A 24,554-nucleotide genomic window follows, 5' to 3' on the forward strand; every position below is an offset into this window, starting at 1 on the left:
TTGCATGTTCTCCCCGTGACCGCGTGGGTTTCCTCCGGGTGCTCCGGTTTCCCCCACAGTCCTAAGACATGCAGGTTAGGTTAACTGGTGACTCTAAATTGACCGTAGGTGTGAATGTGAGTGTGAATGGTTGTCTGTGTCTATGTGTCAGCCCTGTGATGACCTGGCGACTTGTCCAGGGTGTACCCCGCCTTTCGCCCGTAGTCAGCTGGGATAGGCTCCAGCTTGCCTGCGACCCTGTAGAACAGGATAAAGCGGCTAGAGATAATGAGATGAGATGAGATGAATCAAGAAAGGTGAGGAATTGACCGAGAAGAAGCAATTTTTGTTGAACTGCTCATTAAGGCTTAATTAGAACATAACTTCATTAATGATTGTAATTCAGCAAATCTGGGTAGAAGTTATATGCACCCTAGGTACCCCTACCTTCATGCCAGAAAGAATCAAAATCGGTGAAGAATTGAGGGAGAAGAAGCGATTTGTGTGGAAACTGCTCATTAGGGCTTAATTACTCCATATCTTCATTATTAATTGCAATTATGCAAATTTAGGTAGAAGCTATATGCACCCCAGGCAGACCTACCTTCCTGCCAAAATGAGTAAAAATCGGTGAAGAATTGAAAGAAAAGATGCGATTTTCATGAAATATGGACGACGCCGGCCGGATGACGCACGACACATGACGGCATAAGCTCATTGCCTGTTGGCCGGATGAGCTAATAATTACCTAAAATGTTAAATCATAATTTTGAACTCTGCATTCCCTGAATGCTCTTATATTGTATAACAGTATAGTGTTTAGCCAGTATGGTAGGATATTAAATGTTTAGTATATGAAAGTTCTGTCTTCTCGAAGTAGACACTTCTACTGATCTTAGTATGTGCCTGCCATCCATCCATTATCCGTAACCACTTATCTTGTGCAGGGTAGCTAGCCAAGCTGACTATGGGCAAGAGGCAGGGTACACCCTGGACAAATCACCAGATCATCGCAGGGCTGACCACATAGACATCAATTCACACTCACATTCACACCTACGGTCAATTTAGAGCCACCAATTAACATAACCTGCATGTCTTTGGAGGAAACCGGCGCACCCGGAGGAAACCCACGCAGACACGGGGAGAACATGCAAGCTCCAGACAGAAAGGCTCCCGTCAGCCACTGGGCTCGAACCCAGAACCTTCTTGCTGTGAGGTGACAGTGCTAACCACTACACCACCATGCCGCCTGTGCCTGCTATAGATAGTACAAAACGTACCCATCAGAATTCAGTATCAATGAAAACATGAACTTGGCCTTCAGTTCATTGAGAATGTCAAGCTCAAGGTTTAAAAGATGTTATGGTCACAAGTTCTAGTAGAAAGTAGAAATCTCATCTCATTATCTCTAGCTGCTTTATCCTGTTCTACAGGGTCGCAGGCAAGCTGGAGCCTATCCCAGCTGACTATGGGCGAAAGGCGGGGTACACCCTGGACAAGTCGCCAGGTCATCACAGGGCTGACACATAGACACAGACAACCATTCACACTCACATTCACACCTACGGTCAATTTAGAGTCACCAGTTAACCTAACCTGCATGTCTTTGGACTGTGGGGGAAACCGGAGCACCCGGAGGAAACCCACGTGGACACAGGGAGAACATGCAAACTCCACACAGAAAGGCCCTCGCCAGCCACGGGGCTCGAACCCGGACCTTCTTGCTGTGAGGCGACAGCGCTAACCACTACACCACCGTGCCGCCCCAGAAAGTAGAAATTATGGTGGAAAATTATTTGTTCTCCTTTTCTATCATGACATTACAGTAGGCATATGCTAAGTTTGTGCAATATACGTAACAATTTCATTTAATGCATCTCTACAGGATATAATACTACCACACTTTCCCGTATTGTTTACTCTAATTATACAGTATTATATTAGATTCGATTACCATATCCAAGAACTTTACACATTTTGCTCATACTAACATCTGAAGTTTAACACTATAGAACGTTGTTACAATTTAGCACTCATAAATATTCCAGCTGAGCCTCTTTTTCCAACCAAAAAAATGGAGATCAGCCAACCAACACATTAATCCCAAATGATATGCAATATTTTTTAACTCTCCAATATTAAAGGTGTCATTCCACGACAAACCGTTTAATACTTGCTCTTTTTGAAATACCATAGGTCACTCCGAGTTGCATATGCATGCTGCACGTGAAAATGTTCTTCTACCCCCATTCCCTGTATCAGCCTATGAAAGAAAATAGACGGAAAAATGAGCGAATCAGAAAAAGCCCTACGAACTTACATCACTTCGAAAATTAGTAGTCATGGCCTTGCCCATAACCCACTGGAGGGAGCGTCACAGTGCTGTTAGCCAATCAGAAGCGATATGTTTACATGTCATGAATATTCATGAGTAAGAGCTGAAATCCTGTCGTTCTCTCCCCACCCACTCCTCCACCAAACTAGAACAACCTGAAACAGGAGCACCACAGCATTTTTTTTTTTTCACCAAAACTGGCTCACAGGGCATTCATTCATACTGGAGACCACCACACAATTAATGAAAAAACAATGCAATGACACCTTTAACAGACCCCTGGATACCCCAACCCCTGCCTCCATCTCACATGCCTTCGACTGGACACACTTTCTGACAAGGTAAACGGAGTTCATCAATGGAATGATAAAATCAAAAGTATGTTTGACTTAGCTAACATTATGCAGTATATATATATATTTTTTTTTTTTTAAAGATATTTTTTTGGGCTTTTTGCACCTTTATTGGATAGGACAGTGTAGAGACAGGAAATGAGCGGGAGAGAGAGAGACGGGGAAGGGATCGGGAAATGACCTCGGGCCGGAATCGAACCCGGGTCGCCCGCATTCATGGTATGGCGCCTTAACCACCTGAGCCACGACGCCCCCCATGCAGTATATATTTAAGATCATTTCACTATATTTATTTGGGATGCTACTGAAATATTTCAGCTAAAAATGGTCAAAAATAGCATCAACAGAGACAATGTCAGCCGTGTGGACATTAGACAACCAATTTTACAAAGATTACATCAATAATGTACTGCTATCATTTTTAACTGTTTCTGGGTGATTAGTTTGTTTGTTTTTAACGGTAAAATGTGAGCAGGGAAAATCAATATCATCCAACTCTAGCATGTGCAGATAATTAGTTTACTATACTAGTGCATCTCAAACAATGAGATTGTCATGACAAAGTTAATTTTTTTCACAATTTACTTCAAAAATGTAATCTTTCATATATTTTATATTCATTACATGTAAAGTGAAATATTTCAAGCCTTTTTTTGTTTTTATTTTGATGATTATCGCTTAGGAGCGGCACGGTGGTGTAGTGGTTAGCGCTGTCGCCTCACAGCAAGAAGGTCCGGGTTCGAGCCCCGTGGCCGGCGAGGGCCTTTCTGTGTGGAGTTCGCATGTTCTCCCCGTGTCCGCATGGGTTTCCTCCGGGTGCTCCGGTTTCCCCCACAGTCCAAAGACATGCAGGTTAGGTTAACTGGTGACTCTAAATTGACCATAGGTGTGAATGTGAGTGTGAATGGTTGTCTGTGTCTATGTGTCAGCCCTGTGATGACCTGGCGACTTGTCCAGGGTGTACCCCGCCTTTCGCCCGTAGTCAGCTGGTATAGGCTCCAGCTTGCCTGCGACCCTGTAGAAGGATAAAGCGGCTAGAGATAATGAGATGAGATGATTATCGCTTATAGCTCATGAAAATCAGAAATCCAGTATCTCACTCTGGCAGCGGGGGCGTGGTCGAGCGTCGGTCTGTGAATGGAGGGCGGAGTCAGGGAAGGTAAGTGGCAGAATCACTGCACCTGACGGGAATTAACCTGTGTTTGTGTGTCTTCCCCAGTGACCACACCCTATAAGAGGAGAGGGAGAGCAAAGGAAGGGAGCTGTCTCCCCAACCAGAACACTTGTGTGTGTGTGTGTGTGTGCGCGAGCGTGTGTGACTGGGAGAGTGTCCTGAATGTCAAAAGCTGTAAAGCTTAAACAAAGGAGTTTAGAGAACTCAGTTCTGGCCTGCCGTGCTTCTGTGCTCCACCCACCACAGAGCATTTCTACACTCACATTATTAGAATATCTCCTAAGCTCAATCCAAAAAGGATTTACAATACAGAAATGTCCAACTTCTGAAAAGTATGTTCATTTATACACTCAATACTTGGTTGGGCCTCCTTTACCACAAATTACTGCATCAATGCGGCAAGGCATGAAGGTGATCAGCCTGTGGTACTGCTGAGGTGTTATTGAAGCCCAGGTTGCTTTGATAGCGGCCTTCAGTTCGTCTGTATTTGTGGGTCAGGTGTTTCTCATCTTCCTCTTGACAATACCCCACAGATTCTCTCCGGGGTTTGGGTCAGGTGAGTTGGCTGGCCAATCAAGCACAGTAATATCATGGTCAGCAAACCATTTGGTCGTAGTTTTGGCACTGTGAGCAGGTGCTAAGTCCTGCTGAAAAAGGAAATCAGCATCTCCATAAAGCTTGTCAGCAGATGGAAGCATGAAGTGCTCTAAAATCTCCTGGTAGATGGCTGTGTTGACTTTGGACTCGATAAAACACAGTGGACCAACACCAGCAGAGGACATGACACCCCAAATCATCACAGACTGCGGAAACGTCACATTGGACTTCAAACACCTTGGATTCTGTGCCTCTCCACTCTTCCTCCAGAGTCTTGGACCTTGAATTCCAAATGAAATGCAAAATTTACTTTCATCTGAATAGAAGACTTTGGACCACTGAGCAACAGTCCAGTTCTTTCTCTCCTTAGCCCGGGTAAAACGCTTCTGACGTTGTCTCTGGTTCAGGAGTTGCTTGATATGAGGACTGTGACAGTTGTAGCCCCTTTCCTGAAGACATCTGTGGGTGGTGGCTCTTGATGCACTGACACCAGCCTCAGTCCACTCCTTGTGAAGCTTTTCCAAGTTCTTGAATCGACTTTTCTTGATAATCCTCTCAAAGCTGCAGTCATCCCTGTTGCTTGTGCACCTTCTCCAGCCAGCCTTTTCAGCAATGACCTTCTGTGGCTTACCCTCCTTGTGGAGGGTGTTGATGATCATCTTCTGGACAACTGTCAAGTCAGCAGTCTTCCCCATGATTATAGTTGTGTGTACTGAACTAGACTGAGAGATACATGGTATTTATACTGTTTTACTCAAATTCAAAATGAAATATTATCATATTTTGAGACATGCATTTTTTGCACTGTAGGCCATAATTATCAACGTTAAAATAGAAAAATGCTTGAAACAATTTAGTTTATGTGTAAGGAGTCTAGAATATATTAGTTAACTGATGGAAAATATTGAACTGTTTCACGATCTTCTAATTGTTTGAGATGCACTAGTACACTAATCAATGAGTATACTGTGTTAGGACTAGGACTGTTTTGGCCTCTAGAGGCCGCTGTTATTTCCTTTTCATGTCGTGTTTATTTTGGCCTCTAGAGGCCGCCACTGTTCCTGTGTTTTGTGTTTGTGTTAATTGCCTAATTATCTTCACCTGTGTCCTTAATTAGTTTGTCTATTTATACCCCTGAGTTCAGTCCTCTTGTCACGGAGTCTTTGTGCTGTTATGTTTATCTCCAGTTTCCTTTGTACTGTGTTTTTTGATCTTCTTAGCTTTTGAATTTTTGCACTTTGCTTTTCTTTTGGATTATACTCTTTGGTTTTTTTTTGTCTTTTGTTTTGCCCTGTATATAGTGTATATAGTTTAAATAAACCTTTTGATTCTTTTTCTACTTCCGCCTCACGCCTCTGCATTTGAGTCATCCCCCTGGTGGCCTAGTGGGGGTTTGCTGGATTATCACACCAACGAACCAGGTTCGAATCCCAGCAAAACCCTAACAGAAAGACTCCGTCATGACCGACTCAGCAGAGGCTGCTTCAACTGTCTACCCGGCCAATCTTCAGGGAATTATGGCAGCTTTGACACGCTTCGGAGCGACCATGGACGCTCATGGACGTACGCTCACCAGCCAACGTGAGGCCCTCGCTCGCCACGAGGAACTGCTTCAGCAAATTGGGAAAACCCTGGCACAGCTGACATCTCTGCCTGCATCTCCTGCTCCTGATCCAGCTCCCACTCCTGCTCCAGTGCCTCCTGCAATGCTGCCTTCTTCACCTCGCGAACCCAGCCTTCCTGCACCACAGAGGTATGACGGCAAGCACAGTGAGTGCCGAGAGTTCCTTACCCAGTGTCAACTCACCTTTGAGCTTCAGCCTACCACCTACACTACGGATCGCCGCAAGATTGCCTTTGTGATCACCTTATTAGCTGGTAAGGCGCGAGCCTGGGCTACTGCTATCTGGCAAAGACAGGGACCTGAGTGCTTTGATTTCCAGCTGTTTTCTGAAGAGATGCTTCGGGTCTTCGATCAGGCAGACATCAGTACCGACGCAGCCCGAAAGCTCATGTCCATCCGGCAAGGAGGAAGCGTCGCAGATTACGCCATCTCGTTCCGAACACTCGCAGCAGTAAGTGGATGGAACGAGACTGCCCTGGTGTCAGCCTTCCACCATGGTCTGTCTGACCCCATCAAGGACGGTCTGGCCTCTATTGGATGCCCAAGTGACCTCGAAACCCTCATCTCACATGCTATTCGTCTGGACAACAGGATGAGAGAACGCCACCAAGCCTTGAGCCCCCCCAGCCTCCCTACCTCTACCTGGAGACCGTCTACCTCCTTCAGTGACTGTCCAGAACCCATGCAAGTGGGTCGTACTCGCCTCTCCGCATCTGAGAGGGAGCGCAGAAGGAGGGACAAGTGCTGCATCTACTGTGGCAAGCCTGGTCACTTCCGAGCATCATGTCCCGAACTCTTGGGAAAAGGACCGCCCCGTCCAGCCGAGGGAGGGTTGTGACGGGGCCTACCCTCTCTCCCGGACTCCCTGGCCAAGGAATCTACATCCCGGTCTCCATCTCCTGGGGTGAGTCTGTCCACTCTTGTCAAGCTTTGATAGACTCAGGGGCGGCTGGGAACTTTATGGATATTCACTTCGCCCAAAGCATCAATATTCCGACTGCACCTCTTGAAGTCCCACTGTCTGTGTCTGCCCTCGATGGCCAAGCGTTAGGTGATGGAAGAGTCACCCAAGTTACTTCTCCAGTTTTCCTCCAGTCTCAAGGTCACAAGGAAGAAATATCCCTGCACCTGATTCCTTCACCTGAGTTCCCAGTTATTCTAGGCCTTCCTTGGCTTACTCGCCACAACCCTCGCATAGACTGGGTAACAAGCCAGGTTGTGGAATGGGGCCCTGCATGCCATGCCTCTTGTCTGCTCTCTAGCTCTCCTGTGTCTCCTGCCGAGCCCCCTGATCTCACCGAGTTATCTCAAGTTCCCACAGAGTACTGGGATCTCAAGGAGGTATTCAGCAAGAGCAGGGCCGCCGTTCTTCCTCCGCACCGGGCCTACGACTGTGCCATCGACTTGCTCCCTGGGACTACCCCTCCTCGTGGCAGACTGTTTTCACTCTCTCAGCCAGAACGCAAGGCCATGGAAGAATACCTCAAAGATGCCCTGGTCTCTGGGTTTATTCGACCCTCCACTTCACCTGCTGGAGCCGGCTTCTTCTTTGTCGGCAAGAAGGATGGGGGGCTCCGACCATGTATTGATTACAGGGGCCTGAATAAGATCACTGTGCGCAACCGATATCCCCTTCCGCTGATGTCCACAGCTTTCGACCTGCTCCAAGGCGCCACCGTCTTCACCAAGTTGGACCTACGGAACGCATACCACCTCATCCGTATCCGACAGGGAGACGAGTGGAAGACTGCCTTTAACACCCCGTCTGGGCACTACGAATACCAGGTGATGCCCTTCGGACTCACCAACGCACCAGCTGTTTTTCAGGCCCTAATCAACGACGTCTTAAGGGACATGATTAACCTATACGTTTTTGTCTACCTCGACGACATCCTTATCTTTTCCAAGACCGTGCAGGAGCACCGCCACCATGTCCGCCAGGTTCTCCAGAGGCTGCTACAGAACAATCTGTTCGCCAAGGCCCAGAAATGCGAATTTCATGTTCCCGAGGTCTCCTTTCTGGGATTTATTGTACGGACAGGCCAACTCCAAATGGACCCTGCCAAGACCCTGGCCGTCCGGGATTGGCCTACTCCCAAGTCCGTTAAGGAGGTTCAGCGGTTCTTAGGATTCGCTAACTTCTACAGCAAATTCATCAGGAACTTCAGTTCTGTGGCAGCACCCATGTCAGACCTCACCAAAGGGACAGGTGGATCTTATGGCTGGTCTCCTCAGGCAGAAAAGGCGTTCAAAGACCTCAAGGACCGCTTCTGCACGGCACCCATTCTGGTTCTCCCGGACACCTCCCAACCATTCATCGTGGAGGTGGACGCCTCGGACAGTGGTGTCGGCGCGGTGCTCTCTCAACGTTCGGAAGGAAAGCTGCACCCCTGCGCTTACTTCTCCCACCGCCTGAGTCCTGCTGAGTCCCGGTACGATGTGGGGGATCGAGAACTGCTAGCGGTCAAACTGGCCCTTGAGGAGTGGAGGCACTGGCTGGAGGGAGCACAACATCCATTCCTGGTTTGGACTGACCACAAGAACCTGGAGTACCTCCAGCAAGCCAAGAGACTGAACCCTCGACAGGCTAGGTGGGCCCTGTTTTTCAGTCGATTTGACTTCACCCTCTCATACCGCCCCGGCTCCAAGAACACCAAACCTGACGCACTGTCCAGACTGTTCTCTGCCACTAACAGGGAGAATGAAGTCGGGCCTATTATCCCTGTGTCCCGGATTGTGGCCCCTGTCCGCTGGGGTATTGAGGAGGCTGTCCGACGAGCCCAACGCCAGGACCCCGGTCCTGGGACGGGGCCACCAGGCCTCTTGTACGTCCCACATCAAGCCCGGGCCAAGGTTCTCCAGTGGGGTCACTCTTCCCCTCTCACCGCCCACCCGGGAGCTCGGAGGACCCTGGACTTCCTGAAAAGACGCTTCTGGTGGCCTAACATGGAGCAGGAAGTAAGGTCATTTGTCCTGTCCTGTGAGGTTTGCACCAGAACCAAGAACCCACGACAGCGTCCCCAGGGTCTCCTGCATCCTCTGACCATTCCCCGGCGTCCCTGGTCCCACGTGGCAGTCGACTTTATCATGGGTCTCCCTGAGTCACAAGGTAACACGGTCATTTTGGTCTTAGTTGACAGATTCTCCAAGGCCTGCCGCTTCATACCACTGTGCAAACTCCCCTCTGCTCTTGAAACTGCGAAACTTTTGTTTAATCATGTCTTCCGAGTCTTTGGTCTTCCACAGGACATCGTCTCAGACCGAGGGCCCCAGTTCTCCTCCCGAGTGTGGCACGGGTTCTGCAAGGTCATCGGAGCCACTGCCAGCCTCTCCTCTGGGTTTCACCCACAGTCCAATGGTCAGACGGAGAGGCTCAACCAGGACCTGGAAACCACCCTGCGAGGCCTGGCTATGGATAACCCGACATCGTGGAGCACCTGGCTGCCATGGGCGGAGTACGCCCACAACACCCTGCAGTCATCGGCCACCAAGCTGTCGCCATTCCAGTGCCAATTCGGGTTCCAGCCACCTCTGTTCCCGGACCAGGAGGAGGACGCGGGGGTGCCCTCGGTCAACCAATATGTGAGACGGTGTCGCAAGACCTGGAGCAAGGTCAGGAAGACCCTCATACAGACCTCCAGAACCAACCAGACTCAGGCCAACCGCCATAGAAGACCTGCACACGGTTTCCGCCCTGGGCAGCGTGTTTGGCTGTCCACTAAGGACCTTCCACTGCGGGTGGAGAACCGCAAGCTTGCTCCTCGCTACATTGGCCCCTTCAAGGTGGTGCGCAGGGTGAACCCTGTCTCCTACCGGCTCCAGTTGCCCCGGACTCTGAGGATCAACCCCACTTTCCATGTTTCCCTGTTACGGCCCGTACTGACGTCTACGTATGCCCCTGCCCCTAGGAACCCCCCACCCCCCCGCATCTTCCAGGGGCAGACTGTGTTCACTGTGAATCGCCTGCTTGACTCCCGCCGGGTCCGCGGCGGGTTGCAATATCTGGTGGACTGGGAGGGCTATGGTCCTGAGGAGCGCTGCTGGGTTCCTGCTCGGGATGTCCTTGATAAAGAACTATGTCGGGACTTCCATTCGGCCCATCCGGATCGCCCTGGGAACGTCAGGAGACGCTCCTAGAGGGGGGGGTCCTGTTAGGACTAGGACTGTTTTGGCCTCTAGAGGCCGCTGTTATTTCCTTTTCATGTCGTGTTTATTTTGGCCTCTAGAGGCCGCCACTGTTCCTGTGTTTTGTGTTTGTGTTAATTGCCTAATTATCTTCACCTGTGTCCTTAATTAGTTTGTCTATTTATACCCCTGAGTTCAGTCCTCTTGTCACGGAGTCTTTGTGCTGTTATGTTTATCTCCAGTTTCCTTTGTACTGTGTTTTTTGATCTTCTTAGCTTTTGAATTTTTGCACTTTGCTTTTCTTTTGGATTATACTCTTTGGGTTTTTTTTGTCTTTTGTTTTGCCCTGTATATAGTGTATATAGTTTAAATAAACCTTTTGATTCTTTTTCTACTTCCGCCTCACGCCTCTGCATTTGAGTCATCCCCCTGGTGGCCTAGTGGGGGTTTGCTGGATTATCACACCAACGAACCAGGTTCGAATCCCAGCAAAACCCTAACATACTGTTATTATCTGGGATATTGTCACTATTGCAAACATTTTGTTCAGAGACAGGCGGTTCTAGGTTGGCCATATCTTTGCACATTAAAGCAAGGATGGCTCCAATCAAAACAGCATAGGATCACTGTCTTCTAAGGTTACTCATTTTGAAGAAATATGAAGTTTTCCATGTACCATATAGGAAACTGGAACTCTTATAACCCTGCTCACCGGAAAGCATTTCCATGAAAATCATTACACACATAACAGACAGAAAGGCCTTTCTAACAAGACAAAATACTTCTATATATTCTTAAACCCTTAAAAATGAAATATGGTGCTCAACTTGTAAACCATAATAAAAGATAATTGTGGCAATATAAAACTTAATATGAATTATGCATGTCAATATTTCGTGCAATGATAAATCGTGATACAAATTAATGAATATTTCAAATCGATGAAATAAAAAATGAATCGTGATTATTATCCAGCTGTGTAATCTCTTAGTTTTTCCTAGCTGTAATTGCGTTGTTTTGACAGAAAAGGGCACAATAACGTAAAATAGCGGGAATACGTGACTTCACCCTAGGCGGATGTAACATAGCTCTAATGCCACAACAAATAGAGTTAACAAGAAATTGGAGCTAGCTATCTTTTTATAGGCTGCCAAAAGCTAAAGAAAAGAGAAGCAAAAGAGGTGGTTGTTTTCTGTTTAAGCTGACTACAGCCTTCACATATGTTCATAAAAGTTTAAGAAAAGGTCTATTTGTTATTAATATTTTTCATTTTTAATAAAGGGAATATTTTAATAGGCTATTAACAGGCTATTATATTTTACTCCACCCTTTACAAATCTGGGTAAATAATCGTTGTTACCTCGCCTGCGATGGAGTAAGCAGGGCGAGGTACTGGAATCACTGCGGTTTGTTTGTTTGTGTGTGTGTGTGTGTCTGTCTGTCTGTCTGTTAACAATCTAGTGTCTAGACGGTTGCACCGATTGACTTCAAATTTTCAGGGTAGGTGGGCAATGGTCTGTAGATTACCTGCTTAAATCTTGGGGGTAATTGGGTCAAGGTGAAGCTCAAGGTCACCGGAAAGGTCAACCTTTCGGTCAAAATAACATTTTCTATTATAACTCAAAAACGGTTGCCGATAGACAAATGTTTACTATTATGAGCATATAGAAACTCCCATATGGCCTTTCATTTGTCACCATGATCTCTGACCTTGAGTAACCTTGAAAGGTCAAATTCAAGGTCACGGATTTTCAGAAGGCTGTAACTTGAAAACGATTGATGGTAGACAGATGTTTACCATTATCAACTTATAGGAAGTGCCACATGGGCTTTCATTTGGCACCATGACCTTTGACCTTGAATGACTTTGAAATGTCAAACTCAAGGTCATGGATTTTCATAGGACTATAACCTGACAGCTGATGATTGAGAAATATTACCATCATCAACATACAGGTAAAAAATAAGTGCTGCCGGGCGAGGTTTGTTTTGCCTGGCAACACTTGTTTATTTAGAAAACGGATAAAAAGGTTTTTTTTATTTAACAAAAGGAATATTTGAGTTGATAAAGGAATATAAATGTTGCTTTTTTGGTAATAAAATTTGCTTCATTTAAGGGTTCCCCATCCAAAAAAAAAAAAGTCATGAATCAAATCGAATCATGAGTGAATCGCTGCATGCCTAATATGAATGTATATATGGGTTTGCTTATCCACCTGGCTAGAGTGATGTATTTGCTACCTACAGCACTAAAAGTTCCTCTATAATATAACAGAACAAGAGACAGAGACATCACTCAAAAAAGCCTGCAGGGAGTCCATGCATTCTTAGTGGACAGTAATGTTATTAATAGAGCTGACAGGGCCACAAGAGCACTGATGATTTCCTGAGCTCCCAAAATAACACCGAGTCAGAGTGGGCTAATTGATTTGTTCTGCCTGACCAGGTTAAAGGAAACATAGGCGTGCACTGGGACTGTCCAGGCCAAGGACTAATTTAGGAAGTAACTGAAGATTAAAAAAAAAAGACATCCTGTTTTACTTGGCTCAAGAGTCTCTGGGGAGAAAAGTTACAAGACGAATTCACAACTTTGATATTTCTTCATGTCATATTCATGAATCATGACATTAGTACCAAAGATGCACACCATGCAAATCATCATTGTGGACCGTCAGTCTATATATGATATGATAAATTGATATTGTTGCTGATTTTACATGTATATTGTGCGTGATCTGTGATCGTGTTAAAAAAGCCGACTACTTGAACGCAGTTTCACTGCATATCAGACTCGCAGACACACCAGAGCTACAGTCAGTGTGCGCTATCTCAGAGTTCAGGAAACATAATCGGGATACTCCCTGAGAATTCTGTACTAACGCTTTCCATCTGCATCGCATTAATACACTCAACTGTCCATGACGGGAGAGAGCCATTTAGTGAACCACAGTTTATTTAAATTAGACCATGATCTACACTCACTTTTTCATTTAAGCATTCTGCATCAGGATTAATACTCTAGTTCTCACTGAAATAAGCAGGCCAGGTTTTATTACTTCAACATTAGGAGTTAAAAAAAAATCATACCTGATGTAGAACGTGTATACCATGGCCTGTGTTAGTTCAGGATTTGTGCTACTTTCTCAATTCCAGACTGAGTCTGGACAACTACAAAGCATCAGTTTATTGAAACTCCATTCACAGATTATTTCAGAATATGCAAAATATTTTCAGGGAAAAAAAAAGGCTTAATTTATCCAAGGGTTCATATGGAGGACAGTTTATGTATGGAAATTGGGCCAATAGCTGATAACAGCACAGTGCACAAGCGTCAAAGAATGAGATTTGAGTTTGGACATTAGCACTCACCCAATAGAGTCAGCTGCAGACAAAGCAACACTGCAGTCAGAGTCCCTAATTTAGAACTACATAACCACATCGACTTGGTAGCAATGGGAGGAAATGTGCCACGGTGATGTATATACAGTAAATGCGGGCAGTTTCACTGACTGACTAATGCAGGTGGAAAATGCAGGCAAAGCAACAGAAGAAGAGCAGCTCTGTTTCAAATAACAAATGGGAGGAAAGCTGTCGGAGGTCACTGCAGGTGAATTCTAGCCCAAATACAGTAGGTAGAAATAATAAAAATTTTGGTTTTCACAAAAATCGGGGGGGGTCCTGCCATACTTTGGCACCTCTGCTTTAAAAAATCTCATCTCATTATCTCTAGCTGCTTTATCCTGTTCTACAGGGCCGCAGGCAAGCTGGAGCCTATCCCAGCTGAATACGGGAGAAAGGCGGGGTACACCCTGGACAAGTCGCCAGGTCATCACAGGGCTGACACATAGACACAACCATTCACACTTGCCGTCAATTTAGAGTCACCAGTTAACCTAACCTGCATGTCTTTGGACTGTGGGGGAAACCGGAGCACCCGGAGGAAACCCACGCGGACACGGGGAGAACATGTAAACTCCGCACAGAAAGGCCCTCGCCGGACGCGGGGCTCGAACCCGGACCTTCTTGCTGTGAGGCGACAGCGCTAACCACTACACCACCGTGCCGCCCCGCTATATATATATATATATATATTTTTTTTTGGTATATATAGTGCAATTTTGAACAACAGCTAACTCAGGCACTGAGGTCGCCAATCAGACTGCAGTCAGGAATTGAAAGGGAACCATGCATGGCTGGAAACCCATGTGGCTGAGAAGAGAGAGAACTTATCCCTACCAGAAAAGAACAGAACCAGGTCTTATTGCACTGTTCTCTGGCAGTTTAAGGAGCAAGTCCAGCCAGCTCATAAATCACAAGTGCTCTAATAAGCCAGGTGATTTACTTACAACACGTGGGTCATGCAGTCATGACTACCACCCTCTTTAACTGTAAACACAGGACAACCTGCTGACAGTGAGTGGTTACACATGAAGCGCCGTCAGGTGCTTATTCACTCGCTCTTTAAAAGATTAAAGACTCTGATTATTCAGTTTACCTACAACTGTGTCTGGGAGGTTGTTCACGGTGGTGCAGTGGTTAGCACTGTTGCCTCACAGCAAGAAGGTCCGGGTTTGAGCCCAGCAGCCGACGAGGGCCTTTCTGTGTGGAGTTTGCATGTTCTCCCCGTGTCCGCGTGGGTTTCCTCCGGGTGCTCCGGTTTCCCCCACAGTCCAAAGACATGCAGGTTAGGTTAACTGGTGACTCTAAATTGACCGTAGGTGTGAATGTGAGTGTGAATAGTTGTTTGTCAGCCCTGCAATAATCTGGCGACTTGTCCAGGGTGTACCCCGCCTCTCGCCCATAGTCAGCTGGGATAGGCTCCAGCTTGCCTGCGACCCTGCACAGGATAAGCGGTTATGGATAATGGATGGATGGATGGATGGATGGATGGATGGATGGATAAAACTGCCCCAAACAATAAGTTTGTTTGTATGTGGGAATCATATTAAGTCAATAAAAACACGTCTTCCAATATTAAGCCAGTCCAAATGCTGAAGCATATCTTATCAAAACCAAAAGACAGCATTCCAAAAGAGAAAAACACGGGCGTCATGTACCAGATTCCTTGTGGAGACTGTAAGGCTAAGTATATTGGTGAAACTGGACGTTCACTTGATACATGAATAAAAGAACATAAGGCAAGTGTTAGGTTGGCTAAACATGAGACCTCGGCTTTAGCAGACCATGCCAAAAGCCTGGGCCATGATGTAGCGTGAGATAACAGCAGTGTACTAATTTCTCAAGACCATTAGTTAGAAAGAAAAACTGCAGAAGCATGGATGATCGCCAGTGATAGCAATGCACTAATCCACAGAAACTGTGGCAGGAAAATACCTGAAAAAGTTATCTGCCTTTAATTAAAAAGATATTATTTATAGCATGTGAACTTTATGTAAGGTCTTTTAGTTTATCTCGTAGCATTCATTTATTTGTCCTTTTTTCTGAGATTGTTTTGTTTCACAAGCACACGACCCATCATAACGCAAGTGACAATTTAGTTATTGTTGTTATTATTTTTTGATTAAAGTTAGACGGCCCTTCGATTTCATAAAATCGGTGAAATTTAGTTCCCTCTGAAATTTGGTCATCGTGATCTATGTTTATTTCTGTAATATCTCACAAAATATTAGGCCATTCTGTGGCTGGAAAGTTATTTAATTTGAGCAATAGCAAATAATGTGCATGAAATCGCTCGCTTCGCGCAGTCAAGCAGACAGAGGAAGTCCGTGTGCGCATGTGGAGGTTTACCTTGACCGTGCACTGACCGTTACATCATTCTGTCGCTAAACAAACAGCTGATCACACCGAGGTGCTCGCTGACCGCCGATATTTATTAGTTTGGTCCTATGTTTCCTTTCCTTCGCAACATAATGTCTTTTCTTCTTGCTTTCCGTGACTGTAGTCGGTCTTTCACGTTTCATTCGCACACTCACGTCCTCCATTTTTCTCTCTTGTTTCAAATTTGTATCCCACAATGCCTTGCATGAACGGGGAAAGCCCACCACGTGATGCATGACATAGTACCTTTAATTGGGTCATGGTGAAGCAGGAAAAAATAGCAGAGAATTTAGGGCCACATGGCCCTAAATTTATTAACTGTTCTGCCAAAAATAAAACAAATAAAATTGGATTTTGTCTCTGATTTGAAATCAGTAGCTTTCGGTCCACTAAACAAAAATAATTGGGTGTCGGGGAAAATAATTTTTATGACCTAAACTTGAAAAATCTGAAAGGCAGTCTAGTTTTAAACTAGTTTGTTGATGTTTGTAAATACACATTCCTTTCTGTCCCTGATGATGGACCATCGGTCCAAAAGCTCGGAATAAAACTTCATAAATTTATGTAGAAGACACGTTTTTAGGGTGGCACGGTGGTGTAGTGGTTAGCGCTGTCGCCTCACAGCAAGAAGGTCCGGGTTCGAGCCCCGTGGCCGGCGAGGGCCTTTCTGTGCGGAGTTTGCATGTTCTCCCCGTGTCCGCGCGGGTTTCCTCCGGGTGCTCCGGTTTCCCCCACAGTCCAAAGACATGCAGGTTAGGTTAACTGGTGACTCTAAATTGACCGTAGGTGTGAATGTGGGTGTGAATGGCTGTCTGTGTCTATGTGTCAGCCCTGTGATGACCTGGCGACTTGTCCAGGGTGTACCCCGCCTTTCGCCCGTAGTCAGCTGGGATAGGCTCCAGTTTGCCTGCGACCCTGTAGAACAGGATAAAGCGGCTAGAGGAGACGAGATGATTAAGTGCGAGTATAGACATCATTTTCATGGTTTTATTTATTTACTCACTTACTTGGAATTGGAGTGGAAAACATGAACAATTTTCTCTTTTTTCATTTATAGCAGTAAACAGGTTTTTACAAACTTATAATTTATGACTGAGATGCAGTATGTGCAAACAGAAAAGCATTTCCTGTTCAGGAAAACCTTTAGTATTCATAATTCATCTCGTGGAAAATGTCAACGTGAAGCGTTTTTCCAATGCTCCACAAAAATAGTATGAAGTAGCCAGTGTTTGTTGCCAGATGTCCTTGCCCATCATTTGTTGCCAATTCCTGTGACTGTACAGCTTCCATCAAAAACTACAGTGGTGCTTGAAAGTTTGTGAACCCTTTAGAATTTTCTATATTTCTGCATAAATATGACCTAAAACATCATTGGATTTTCACACAAGTCCTAAAAGTAGATAAAGAGAACCCAGTTAAACAAATGAGACAAAAATATTATACTTGGTCATTTATTTATTGAGGGAAATGATCCAATATTACATATCTGTGAGTGGCAAAAGTATGTGAACCTCTAGGATTAACAGTTAATTTGAAGGTGAAATTAGAGTCAGGTGTTTTCAATCAATGGGATGACAATCAGGTGTGAGTGGGCACCCTGTTTTATTTAAAGAACAGGGATCTATCAAAGTCTGATCTTCACAACACATGTTTGTGGAAGTGTATCATGGCACAAACAAAGGAGATTTCTGAGGACCTCAGAAAAAACGTTGTTGATGCTCATCAGGCTGGAAAATGTTACAAAACCATCTCTAAAGAGTTTGGACTCCACCAATCCACAGACAGACAGATTGTGTACAAATGGAGGAAATTCAAGACCATTGTTACCCTCCCCAGGAGTGGGCGACCAACAAAGATCACTCCAAGAGCAAGGCGTGTAATAGTCAGTGAGGTCACAAAGGACCCCAGGGTAACTTCTAAGCAACTGAAGGCCTCTCTCACATTGGCTAATGTTAATGTTCATGAGTCCACCATCAGGAAAACACTGAACAACAATGGTGTGCATGGCAGGGCTGCAAGGAGAAAGCCACTGCTCTCCAAAAAGAACATTGCTGCTTGTCTACAGTCTGCAAAAGATCATGTGGACAAGCCAGAAGGCTATTGGACAAATGTTTTGTGGACGGATGAGACCAAAATAGAACTTTTTGGTTTAAATGAGAAGCGTTCTGTTTGGAGAAAGGAAAACACTGCATTCCAGCATAAGAACCTTATCCCATCTGTGAAACATGGTGGTGGTAGTATCATGGTTTGGGCCTGTTTTGCTGCATCTGGGCCAGGACGGCTTGCCATCATTGATAGAACAATGAATTCTGAATTATACCAGCAAATTCTAAAGGAAAATGTCAGGACATCTGTCCATGAACTGAATCTCAAGAGAAGGTGAGTCATGCAGCAAGACAACGACCCTAAGCACACAAGTTGTTCTACCAAAGAATGGTTAAAGAAGAATAAAGTGAATGTTTTGGAATGGCCAAGTCAAAGTCCTGACCTTAATCCAATGGAAATGTTGTGGAAGGACCTGAAGTGAGCAGTTCATGTGAGGAAACATACCAACATCCCAGAGTTGAAGCTGTTCTGTACGGAGGAATGGGCTAAAATTTCTCCAAGCCGGTGTGCAGGACTGATCAACAGTTACCGCAAACGTTTAGTTGCAGTTATTGCTGCACAAGGGGGTCACACCAGATACTGAAAGCAAAGGTTCACATACTTTTGCCACTCACAGATATGTAATATTGGATCATTTTCTTCAATAAATAAATGATCAAGTATAATATTTTTGTCTCATTTGTTTAACTGGGTTCTCTTTATCTACTTTTAGGACTTGTGTGAAAATCTGATGATGTTTTAGGTCATATTTATGCAGAAATATAGAAAATTCTAAAGGGTTCACAAACTTTCAAGCACCACTGTACATGAGCAATCCTCCTGAGTGGCGCAACAGAAAAGCGGTCAGCGTATCATCTGAAGATCACGAGTTCAAATCCGAACAATGCTGCAGCCATCCATGGCCAGGAGTTCAAGAGAGCAGAGAGAGAGAGAGAGAGCAAACTTTGGGTGGGAGGGATGACATACTCTCTCTCCCGCATCAATCACAGTGACACTAGCCATGGGCTTCTATGAGCTCATGCATGTGGAAGGGGGTGGATAGTGCTTTCCTCAGAGTGTGTTAAAGTCAATGTGTTACGCCACCCCATGACGCAGCATGAGCACCAGGTTGGAGAAGGCGCATGATATAGCATTCACCCTCCTGGATTGGTAGCTGCATTACAATGGGGGAGGCCTAACTGATGAAAAAGCAAGAAACGTGAACAGAGCTCTTCTTCCGACTGCTCCAGTTAGAGGTCACCACAGCAGATCTATTCTGCATATTTGATCTGGCGTAAGTTTTTATACCGGATGCCCTTCCTGACGCAACCCTCCCCAATCTATCCGGGCTTGGGACTGGCACCAAGTATACACCGGCTTGTGCAACCCCAGTGGCTGGGTATTTAACCTAATCTACATGTCTTTGAACTGTGGGGGAAACTGGAGCACCTGGAGGAAACCCACGCAGACATGGGGAGAACATGCAAACTCCACACAGACAGGCCCCCACCGGCCGTGAGGTTCGAGCCCGGAACCTTCTTGCAGTGAGGCAACAGTGCGAACCACAAGAAATGTGAAGAGAGACATGGGCAAAAATGTATTAATTTATTTCTGAATTTGAATCACACTGTATTTTTAATAATAAACAGATTTTGCTTAAAATTAAATTGTTTCCCGAAACACTGTCTATACAGAGTTCGCCCCATTTCTGCTTGGGGTTCCTTCAGGTTCTCTGGTTTCTTCCCATCTCCCAAAAACTGACATGTAAGTGGATTGGCTAATCTAAAATGTCCAGATGCCAGTGGTTAATCCATGATTAAGGTTCTGTGATAATGACTGTAAGGTTGTGAATTCAAATCTCAGGACTGTCAGAGAATCATTGTTGAACCGCAGTGCAAGTTCATTAGCCTCTTGTATCTCAACTCTAAGTGACTTTGGACAAGCATTTTAGGCCTCACTTGCGCATAACAGGGTTCATGCAGGATTCAGTAAGTTAAATTTTAGACCTTTTTTAGACTTTTTAAGACCATTATGAAAAATTTTTCAGACCAACACGAAGCATTACAACCTGCCCTACCCCCGCCCTTCCCAAAAAAAGACAATCGAGTTCAATTCTCAAAACAAAGTCATTTGTATTGGTAAACTGACTATCAGGGATACAAACTGATTGTGTGCTTATTTATGTCATATGGCAACATTAGTACAACATTAGTACATTATGTCACATAGCAACAAAAGTACAAGACAATAGAGTGATAAAGGGCATTTGTGCAGTAAATGCAATCTGTAGAGGTTTGGTTTTTTTCCCCTAACTGCAACAGAACTCATTTAAACTTTTGGTTAGTGGTGTTCTGGTAATAAAACAGCGTTATTATATAATGCACTATTGTCAGATGATGACTTTCTTGATTGCTCATGTGAACCCCATGCTGCAAACCACAGCATCGCAGACCTCCACTTGCTGTAGCAACCATTTCAACCATATTAACAGTAAAAATGCATACACATCTTTTAAAACTAATAGTTAAAACATACGTAGTAGCCCCATAGCACACTTGCTTCCAGTTAAACAGCAAACTCACGCAAGGCGGCAGCGATTTACCAATGAAATCAAGTCATACCTTGCGAGAGGTATACAAGGGAGACAGCAGGTTTTTAAGCAGTAACGGAGCAAACAGGGGCCATTTGAGACAGAGGTGTAAAATCATTGCAAAATATGAATGCAAAATTAATAAATACTAAATAATAAAGCCAGGAAAGACACACCATTGGGGAGAGAATAATATATTTTTTTTTAAAAAAGAGCACTGTTAGAAAGCTGAATACGCTGACTGGACTCATGTGCTCCACGTCATGGTAACGTTGACGACATGTAATGTGCACGCTAAGATTGTCTACAGTGCAGGGGCTTCAAAGTTTGGGAGAATAGCAGGGTACAAATAATTTATAGCAGGGTGCAAAATGGTAAAATGTCTGCCAGCGGCAGACATAATGCACGCAAAGCGTGCAGGGATATATATATGAGAGAGAGAGAGAGAGAGAGAGAGAGAGAGAGAGAGATGCAAGTACGAATTTTTCATGGGACGGGATGGTTTGGAACAGGTCGTCTAAAATTGGGATAACATTTACCCGGGACAGGTATTTGAGGCAGGTCGTCTAGCTTAAGCTTGATTAGCGTTGTTATGCACGCCAGTGTTTCCCACAGAAATTTTGGAGACTATGGGGGCAAGCCCATGGGGGGGGGGGGGGGGGGGTGTTTAAAATTGAGTGATATGTTAAATATTAAGTTATTACTGAAAAACTATTGATTAAAAAAACAGACACTGAGAAATGGTCCTATAAACAACTTTACCAATATAAAAGATTACCAGGACTACAAAAATGCAGAAAAATAGGCTTTACTTATCCAAATGCTCCTGTTGGTTCAAAAGTTAAAGTGCAGAGAACCTCACAGCACAACATGAAGTTACCTTAAAATATAATATAAATGCCTCAGCTTTCATGTAAGAAGAAGAAAAAACTATTAATACTAGTACTGTGTGCAGGCAGTCTCTCCTGAAGACTAAATTAAACAATAATTATAAACTAATAAAATAAATGGCTCAGGCTTCATAGGAGAAAAAAAACAATTTGAACAGAATCTCACAGTATGATGCTGAAGCTGCCTAAACAATGGAAAATAAAATACCATTTTGGCAAAAACGTTGGCATCCATTAATTTCTTGTATTAAGTAAAAAAATATGTTGCCAGATACTGCTGACGTTTTACAGCTCAAAATATGTTCAAAACCCGCCAAAATGCACTTAAAACCGCCCAATTGGGCGGGAAACCGCCCAATCTGGCAACACAGGGCAGTAATGGCTGCACTCATGTTGAGGATGTAAACAAAGTTGACGCAGCAACGGACATACATGACATAGTGGATGTAATTTACGTTCACAACTTTTTTTGCCGTCAGAAATATTTAATATTAAATTTTGTGACTCGACTGACAATAGCTGGTGGCATAACAAGCCACAGACGGCGATTTGCCGTCGGTGACCGGCTACTTTTGAGACCGCTGACAGTGTGAAAGCTCTCCGCGCTAATGTGAGCGGCTATTTAACCCACCGTTCCAGCCCAACACAGCTCCTTTTAGCGACAGTGTGCTTCAGCCTATTGCTCGCAGAACATTCTCATTTTTCATACTTACGGCGGTGCTTGAAAGTTTGTGAACCCTTTAGAATTTTCTATATTTCTGCATAAATATGACCTAAAACATCAGATTTTCACATAAGTCCGAAAAGTAGATAAAGAGAACCCAGTTAAACAAATGAGACAAAAATATTATACTTGGTCATTTATTTATTGAGGAAAATGATCCAATATTACATATCTGTGAGTGGCAAAAGTATGTGAACCTCTTTACTCACTATTATTCGACGCGCTCTCCACACTCTTCATCGCACTGCCAACACAACCGCTAACCTTCTCTGACTGCCACAGACTGCATAAACTCGGCGGGAACTTAGAAGGTAGAACTACGGTAGGCGTAGTGGACAAACTGGACCGTTGCATACTTGCCGCGATCATCGGTGATTGAAGTTTTTTAGCAGGCAGACAACAACGCAACGGGCACATTTTTTATTAATGTTTTGCAGGCACTTCTAGGAACGGACTGAGCGGATGTAAGAATTTTAGACTTGGATAAATTAAATTTTAGACCTGGGATGAAAATATGTGTGTTTTTTAGACATTTTAAGGCCTAAAATTTAACTTTCTGAATTTTAGACTTTTTTAGACCCCGCGGGAACCCTGGCATAAATATACTTGGATCCCCCCCCCGACCTGCTGTATCATCACCATCATCCCATTTTCATTACTTCAGGAACGATAAACACAATTTTTTTTAAATGAGTGCTCTGAGAGCACAATATCCCTTGCTGGCAACTATGCCATAACTCTGGTAAAATATGTCTGAATTGAACAAAATTGCTATATGCGTATTACCGACTTATAACAAATAATCCTGCCAAGTTTCGTGAAATTCCTCCAAAAATTGTGAAAGGAGTTGATTTCAGAAGGTGAGCACCCTTCCCAGGACAGACGGACTGATGGACATCGCCGCGACATAATCCCCCTTCGGGCCTTTCGGTCAGCGAGGGATAAAAATTGTGAGGGAAGTTGATTTCAGAAAGCAAGCACACCTTGATGAAATTGTTAAAGTACACGTTTGTTAATAATCCAAGACATAACTCTGGTAGGCGGCACGGTGGTGTAGTGGTTAGCGCTGTCGCCTCACAGCAAGAAGGTCCTGGGTTCGAGCCCCGGGGCTGGCGAGGGCCTTTCTGTGTGGAGTTTGCATGTTCTCCCCGTGTCCGCGTGGGTTTCCTCCGGGTGCTCCGGTTTCCCCCACAGTCCAAAGACATGCAGGTTAGGTTAACTGGTGACTCTAAATTGACCGTAGGTGTGAATGTGAGTGTGAATGGTTGTCTGTGTCTATGTGTCAGCCCTGTGATGACCTGGCGACTTGTCTAGGGTGTACCCTGCCTTTCGCCCATAGTCAGCTGGGATAGGCTCCAGCTTGCCTGCGACCCTGTAGAAGGATAAAGTGGCTAGAGATAATGAGATGAGATGAGATAACTCTGGTAAAATTTGCCCAAATTAAATGAAATTTCAATATGCATATCACTGTCATATATCAAAGCCTTTTGCCAAGTTTGGTGAAATTCATCCAAAAATTGTGAGAGGAGTTGATGCCTGAAGGCAAGCACACCTTCATGAAATTGTCAAAGTACAAGGTTGTTAATCAACAGCCACAACTCTAGTAAAATGCGACAGAATTGAACAAAATAACAATATGCGTACTACCGACATATAACAATGCCTTTTGCCAAGTTACTCTGGTAAAATGTGACCGAATTGAACGAAATTACAATATGTGTATTACCGACATATAACAAAGAACCCTGCCAAGTTTCGTGAAATTCCTCCAAAAATTGTGAGTTGATTTCAGAAGGTGAGCACCCTTCCCGGAACGGACGGTCAGACATCGCCACGACATAATCCCCCTTCAGGCCTTTCGGCCAGCGGGGGATTAAAAAAAAAAAACCTGTTCTTTAAAGCATACTGAGCTGCTGAACAAAATTAAAGCAACTGCTCTGCATGAAATGTTATTCAGGATACAACAGGCTGATATTGCCCATTAAACATGCCTTCCATTTTATACTTTCCCCTGGTTGATGAAAAGATTAATCTTTCAGTACAAATTAATTACTGACCAGATTGTTTGCTTAGAGAAAACACAACTCTTGGGACTGAGGAAAACTTTGGTAGGATGCGATAACAAAATAACTGCAGCTAACTGCTGTGGATTTCACAGAGTTATCAAACAAATGCATTTAGATACACAAGGGGGGAAACGTTAAGCAAACTGAGCCAGAAATTCAGTATCAACATCCTGTTTCCTGTCTGTGTAACCTGGGTGTCAAGGAGTTAAGACTGCTGGAAACATGGAAATT

The 24,554-nt window shown here is 44.6% G+C and overlaps 1 protein-coding gene across 1 annotated transcript in view; it reads right to left on the reverse strand.

The window, feature by feature from the left end:
• The window catches only part of fkbp1b (FKBP prolyl isomerase 1B), a 53,124-nt gene that overhangs the window by 15,158 nt on the left and 13,412 nt on the right, over window positions 1-24,554 (reverse strand). The gene's annotated exons all lie outside the window — the stretch shown is intronic.

The sequence above is a fragment of the Neoarius graeffei genome, chromosome 3 (assembly GCF_027579695.1).
Source record: "Neoarius graeffei isolate fNeoGra1 chromosome 3, fNeoGra1.pri, whole genome shotgun sequence".
In the NCBI taxonomy this organism is placed as follows: domain Eukaryota; kingdom Metazoa; phylum Chordata; class Actinopteri; order Siluriformes; family Ariidae; genus Neoarius; species Neoarius graeffei.